Here is a 6,000-nt window from a genome sequence, read left to right as displayed (position 1 = left end):
TGCTTACCTTAGTTGGCCTCCATTTTCATTTCATCCCTTCAGCCATCGGAAGCGGCAGAGATAGATCTTTGCACATTGCTTCTGAAAGTTAGCGGAGACGATGGCCGGAATCGTACCGGATTTGCACTAAGTGCGGTAGCGGGCGGGTCAAACGATGTTTCACCCGCTGGCCGTAATGGCGGGTTTTCATGCTGAATCATCCCAAACCCGCCGCATTAATTAATCATTCCCGGGAAACACGGCAGTTCCATGGTGGGCGGGCTCTCATTCACCCACCACGCCATCACCTCACCGCTTCATCACGCTGAAGCACAGCTGCACACACATGACTACTGCAGGGAAGATGTCCATGAAAGGCAAAAAGACTGCAGCCCCCCAGGTTTAGTGACATGTCAATGGAACGCCTTTTGGACAGTATGAAGGCCTGCCACAATGTCCTCTATCCTCGCTCTGGCCACAGGAGGCATGACCAACCAGGCTTGGTAGGCAATGCCAGTGGTGGTCAGCGCCAGTGCTGCACAGGAGAGGTTGGCCTCCAATACAGATAGAAGGTGAATGATCTCATCCGTGCAGCCAGGGTATGACAACCATCTCATCACTCTAACCTCACACACTCACAAGCCCATCTCACATTCACTGGTATCTCCAGCGGGCTGGTCTGATAATGATAGGCTGGTGTATTACAATGAGGTTCCCCACATCCAATGGAGGACAACGCAGCCCACCATCGGCAGGCTGAGCGGACGATCGCGAACTAGTTTCACGCCATTGTGAAACCGATCGCGCATGTTGTCTGCTCTGAACATACCCGACACCAACGGGCATGGAAAATCCCAGCCGATGAGTGTTTTTGACGCCTCCATGACATGCATCCCAGGGGGCAGGGAAAGGCTGGTGTGCAAAACGTGCCTAAGCGGCGATACCATTGGGTGGGGGCAGCCGTTGGATAGGGTAAGTGGCAGAAAAACATGTGAACCATGGAAAAGCAGCCAAGCGAGAGGTAGGACAGGTTAAATTCAGCAATAGGAAAGCATAGTCACATGGTGCCTGAATCATTCCAGGTTATCCATTCTTCCACTGGAGCCAACTTGAATCCATCCCAGGCGGATGGGATTGAACATCAGTTTTCCTGTTATAACGGCACAGAAGGAGGCACAGGGGGAGGTGGTGTAGTGGCATTGTCACTGGACTAGTATTCCAGAGACCCAGAGTAATGCTCTGGCGGACCCCAGTTCAAATCCCACCATGTCAGATGGTGAAATTTAAATTCAATAGTAATCTGAATGATTATGAAACCATTGCCAGTTGATGTCAAAGCCCATCTGGTTCACTAGGAGAAGGGAATCTGGCCTCCATGTGACTCCATTCAACTAATAAACCTGGAATATAAAATTAGTCTCAGTAATGGTGACCATGCCAACTATAATTGATTTGTAAAAACCCAATTCTAGTTAACTTAATGCCCTTTAAGAGAAATCTGGCCTACATGTGACTGTAGGCCTATTGCACTGTGAGCAAGCCACTCAGATCAAGGGCAAATAGTGATGGGCAGCAAAGGCTGGCAACACCCACATCCACAAAAGAATAAAGGGGATAAAAAGAGTCTTGTACACCTCGATCAAGTCTCCCCACCACCCCCAATTTCCTTTGCTCCAAGGAGAACAATTCCTTTATCTGGGAAAAGTGTTGTTAGCTTCAGTTTGTTTATTCATTGATGGATGTGGGCCTCACTGTCTCAGCCAACATTTTTTGCCCATCCCCAATTGCCCTTGTCCAGAGGACATTTTTTTTTAAGAGTCAACCACATTGCTGTGGATCTGGAGTCACATGTAGGCCAGACCAGGTAAGGACAGCAGATGTCCTTAGATGACATTAGCACTGAACCCGATGTTGTGGATCAAAATCAAGTGAAAAAGGAAATTCGGGCGGTTTCTATAACAGGCAGCAGATTTGCACAGCCAGTTGTACACCCAGCACCAATTCAAATTTCTGTCCTTTCAATTTCTAAAATCCCTTTGTCTGCTTTTTGAGCTCAGGCGGCAATTAGATTGAAAACCTACGCTGTTCGCACGCAATGTAATCCAGACATCCATAAAGCCAGTTGTATGCTATTTTTAAATAGCTCTTAACCCTATTTAGAACATTCCCAGAGGGAAAATTAAACATCCAGTATCTTTGAACCGAGACTGTGACGACCCAAGAGTGCAAAGCTATGGCCTAATGCTGCAGGCATCACCACTTGTTCGAATACATGTTTGCAAGGTCTTATCATGAACAGTGCAGATATTCCTCATCCAGGGCTGGTGGTTAGTCCCCTCCAATTTTCCTGAACCTGTTCATGGTGGAGATGCAACAGCGACAGGCAGACGGACAGGAAGATCTCCCTAATGTGGCCAATCCTCTGGTTTGGTGCTTTCCAAAGAGTAGCAGAGTTCAAAAGGGATTGTTCACTGCACTGATTGTTCACCTCCATCCATTTCACTCGATGGGACGTTAGTATCTTGGATACAAATAGTCGTTTGGTAACCCAGAACTTGAGTATTGCTGGAAAAATGGATATGTTGAAGCTTTTCGACTTGCACTCATCAGACACTTTGCACGAACACCAATATAAGGGTAAAACAACAATTTATACTGTATGAGAAGACAGTGCTGATTGGCTGGCAAGTAGACTGTGATTGATCGAGGCATTGCCATGGAGAATGCACCAGTGATTGTGACTGACAGTCAACTGCCAAGCATTGTTTGAAATTTAAACCAGACAGCTTGGCCCTGATTGGTTAAGGCATTACCCTAAGGAATGAGTCACTTATTTTGTTTAGCTGAAACAGGTGTAATGTGTGTGCATGTTCTTTCCGTCTGCAAAGAACAGGGCCCCGTGCATTAATATATGTAGCTTCTCAGCAAACGCAAATGCACCACACTATGAGTCTGAATGACAATCTTAAATTGGCTGCCAGTGTAATTCTTTGCAATCTGAGCACACGCCTCTACCGACCAGAGTCCACTTGCCAACTAATCAGCACTCTCTTCCCATGCAGTACAAATAGTTCTTTCCCCTGATATTGGTATTCTTACAAAGTGTCCTGATGAGTGCAAGACGAAAAGCTTTGGCGTGTCTCCTTCTTCAGCAATATGTTGGATACCTGTGGATTTTGGGGCTGGAAGCCCCCTACACTGGAAGCCCTTTCATTTCAGCATTAATGTTCTGAATGTTTAAAGTGTAAAATCAAAGTTCCCAAGAGATATAGCTGAAAATATTGCACCCTTTGTTACTTTTTCTTTTGCAATATTTATATATCTTTACAGAACAAGTGCAGAAATCAGGACCAGATCGATTCAAACTACATGGTACGTTTCTGCTTACTTCATTCATTTCAGATGCCTTTATGGGTGAAACCAATAGAAATGGATTTTTTTGACTCTCTTCCCAAAGGCCCTGCAGTTCAACAACGTGTCCGTTTACGAGCAGCTTGACAGGTACGTTCATTTTCATGGCCCCCAAATAATTGAATAAAATGACATTTAAATAGTTGCTCGACAGCGCAGAGCTTGAGTGTTGCCGGAGAGAGAGACATGCTGTTGAAGCTTTGCGTCTTGCACTCACCAGGACAGATTCATGGGAATGACAAATGTAAAGGGGACAACAATTCATAGTTGTTGACAATGTATTTTGGGATTCTTGTGAAGGGTGCTATATAAATGCAAGCTTTTCTTCTTTCATCTGTCAGCTGAACTCAGTTGGAAGGGACGGCTGCAGTTGCCTGGCCACACAAGGCGCAAAAGCCTATTCTAGGCTGCTAGATTTGAAATTCACCGGGAAGGCACAGCATTGAAATAGTGTCCCTTGATGTCTACAATTACCAGCCAACCCTAGCTCTGCCTGAAACTACTCTGCCACAGTGGAAACAGACAACCTGGGGATATGGGCGCATCTTCCTGGTGTCCCATCAGCTAATGGGGTCAGGATCAGAGTTATACTGTCAGTACTCTGTTCTAGCCAAACTGAGGGTTAGCACTGCTCACTGCTGTTCATCATGTTGGAGTTGCATAGAACCTTGGTGAGGCCACAGCTGGAGTACTGTGTGCAGTTCTGGTCGCCACATTATTGGAAGGATGTGATTGCACTGGAGGGGTTGCAGAGGAGATTCACCAGGATGTTGCCTGGGATGAAACATTTAAGTTATGAAGAGAGGCTCGATAAACTTGGGTTGTTTTTGTTGGAGCAGAGAAGACTGAGGGGCGACCTGATTGAGGTGTACAAGATTTTGAGGGGCATGGACAGGGTGGATAGGGAGCAGCTGTTCCCCTTAGTTGAAGGGTCAGTCACAAGGGGGCATAAGTTCAAGGTGAGGGGCAGGAGTTTTAGGGGGGATGTGAGGAAAAATGTTTTTGCCCAGAGGGTGGTGAGGGTCTAGAATGTGCTGCCTGGGAGGGTGGTGGAGGCGGGTTGCCTCGCATCCTTTAAAAAGTACCTGGATGAGCACTTGGTACATCATAACATTCAAGGCTATGGGCCAAGTGCTGGTAAATGGGATTAGGTAGGTAAGTCAGGAGTTTCTCACATGTCAGTGCAGACTCAATGGGCCAAAGGGCCTCTTCTGCACTATGTGATTCTGTGATTCTGCTTCAAGTTTTAAAAGATGTTGCTGAAGGCGTTCCTAACAGAGCATTTGAAATTGAATCACCATGATTATTTAATAAAATGATCATGCACCTATAGTAATATTTTTATTTACCCCTGATGTTTAAATGCCACTTGTATTATTTCATTTTCTAGGTTGTAAATGGGTTGCTAAAAGATCGTGTGTGATTGGTTGCTCAGATGAAAATCTCCAGAACCCGACCTCTGCTGAAGGATTAAACAGAACTCCCAGCGGCCAAGGAGGTGATGGCGTAGTGGTATTGTCAGTGGACTAGTAATCTAGGGATCCAAGGTAATGGTCTGGGGACTGGGGTTTGAATGCTGCCACAGCAGATGGTAGAATTTGAATATATCAATAAAAATCTGCAATTAAAAGTCTAATGATGACCATGAAACCATTGTCGATTGTTGTAAAAACCCATCTGGTTCAATAATGTCCCTTAGGGGAGGAGATCTGCCATCCTTACCTGGTCTGTCCTACATGTGACTCCAGACCCATAGCAATGTGGTTGCCTCACATCCTTTAAAAAGTACCTGGATGAGCACTTGGCACCTCATAACATTGAAGGCTATGGGCCAAATGCTGGTAAATGAGGTTAGGTAGGTAGCTCAGGTGCTTCTCACATGTCGGTGCAGACTTGATGGGCCGAAGGGCCTCTTCTGGATTCTATGATTCTTAAATGCCCTCTGGACAAGGGCAATTTGGGATGAGCAACAAATGCTGGCCTAGCCAGTGACGCCCACGTTCCACAAATGAATTTAAAGAAAGATGCGATGGGCTGAGTGACCCTCCTACTGCACTTTACGAGTTCTGTGATACCCATCATTTAGAGTGCTTGAGAGCTACCACAGAACGCCTGCTCACACCCAGGGGCAAATCTTCGGGATGGTTAGCTGTTAAAATTCCTGAAAAAGCCCTTCTTTGAGCTCGTATGTAAACCAATCTAAAACCAGCCCAGCGGGCGTAAGCATCCTTCCTTCCACACAAAGCGATTTGCTCTTTCCATTTCTCATTTGCTGGAATGGAGGGAAGGTTTTGGATTAGCAGGTGGATTGTGAACCTGTTGAAAAAGCGTTTCTAAAACCCTGTCTGTAACCAGCAAGTCCTGGAGTGGCACTTGAGCCCACAATTTCCAGTTGGGAGGGAGAGATGCTAACCACTAAACCACAAGGTCAACTCAGCAAAGGGAGTTTAAAGGGAATCAGAAATCTGTCATCACTCTCCTGTTACTACTGCATCGAGGATTGGGAATGCACTTTGCTGTTAAAGTTTTGTTTTAATGTAAAAGAAAAATACTGTGGATGCTGAAATAAAAACAGAAAATGCTGGAAAAACTCAGCAGGTCTGGCAGAGT

Source organism: Carcharodon carcharias, chromosome 29 (genome assembly GCF_017639515.1).
Source record: "Carcharodon carcharias isolate sCarCar2 chromosome 29, sCarCar2.pri, whole genome shotgun sequence".
In the NCBI taxonomy this organism is placed as follows: Eukaryota; Metazoa; Chordata; class Chondrichthyes; order Lamniformes; family Lamnidae; genus Carcharodon; species Carcharodon carcharias.
This window is presented reverse-complemented; position numbering follows the sequence as displayed.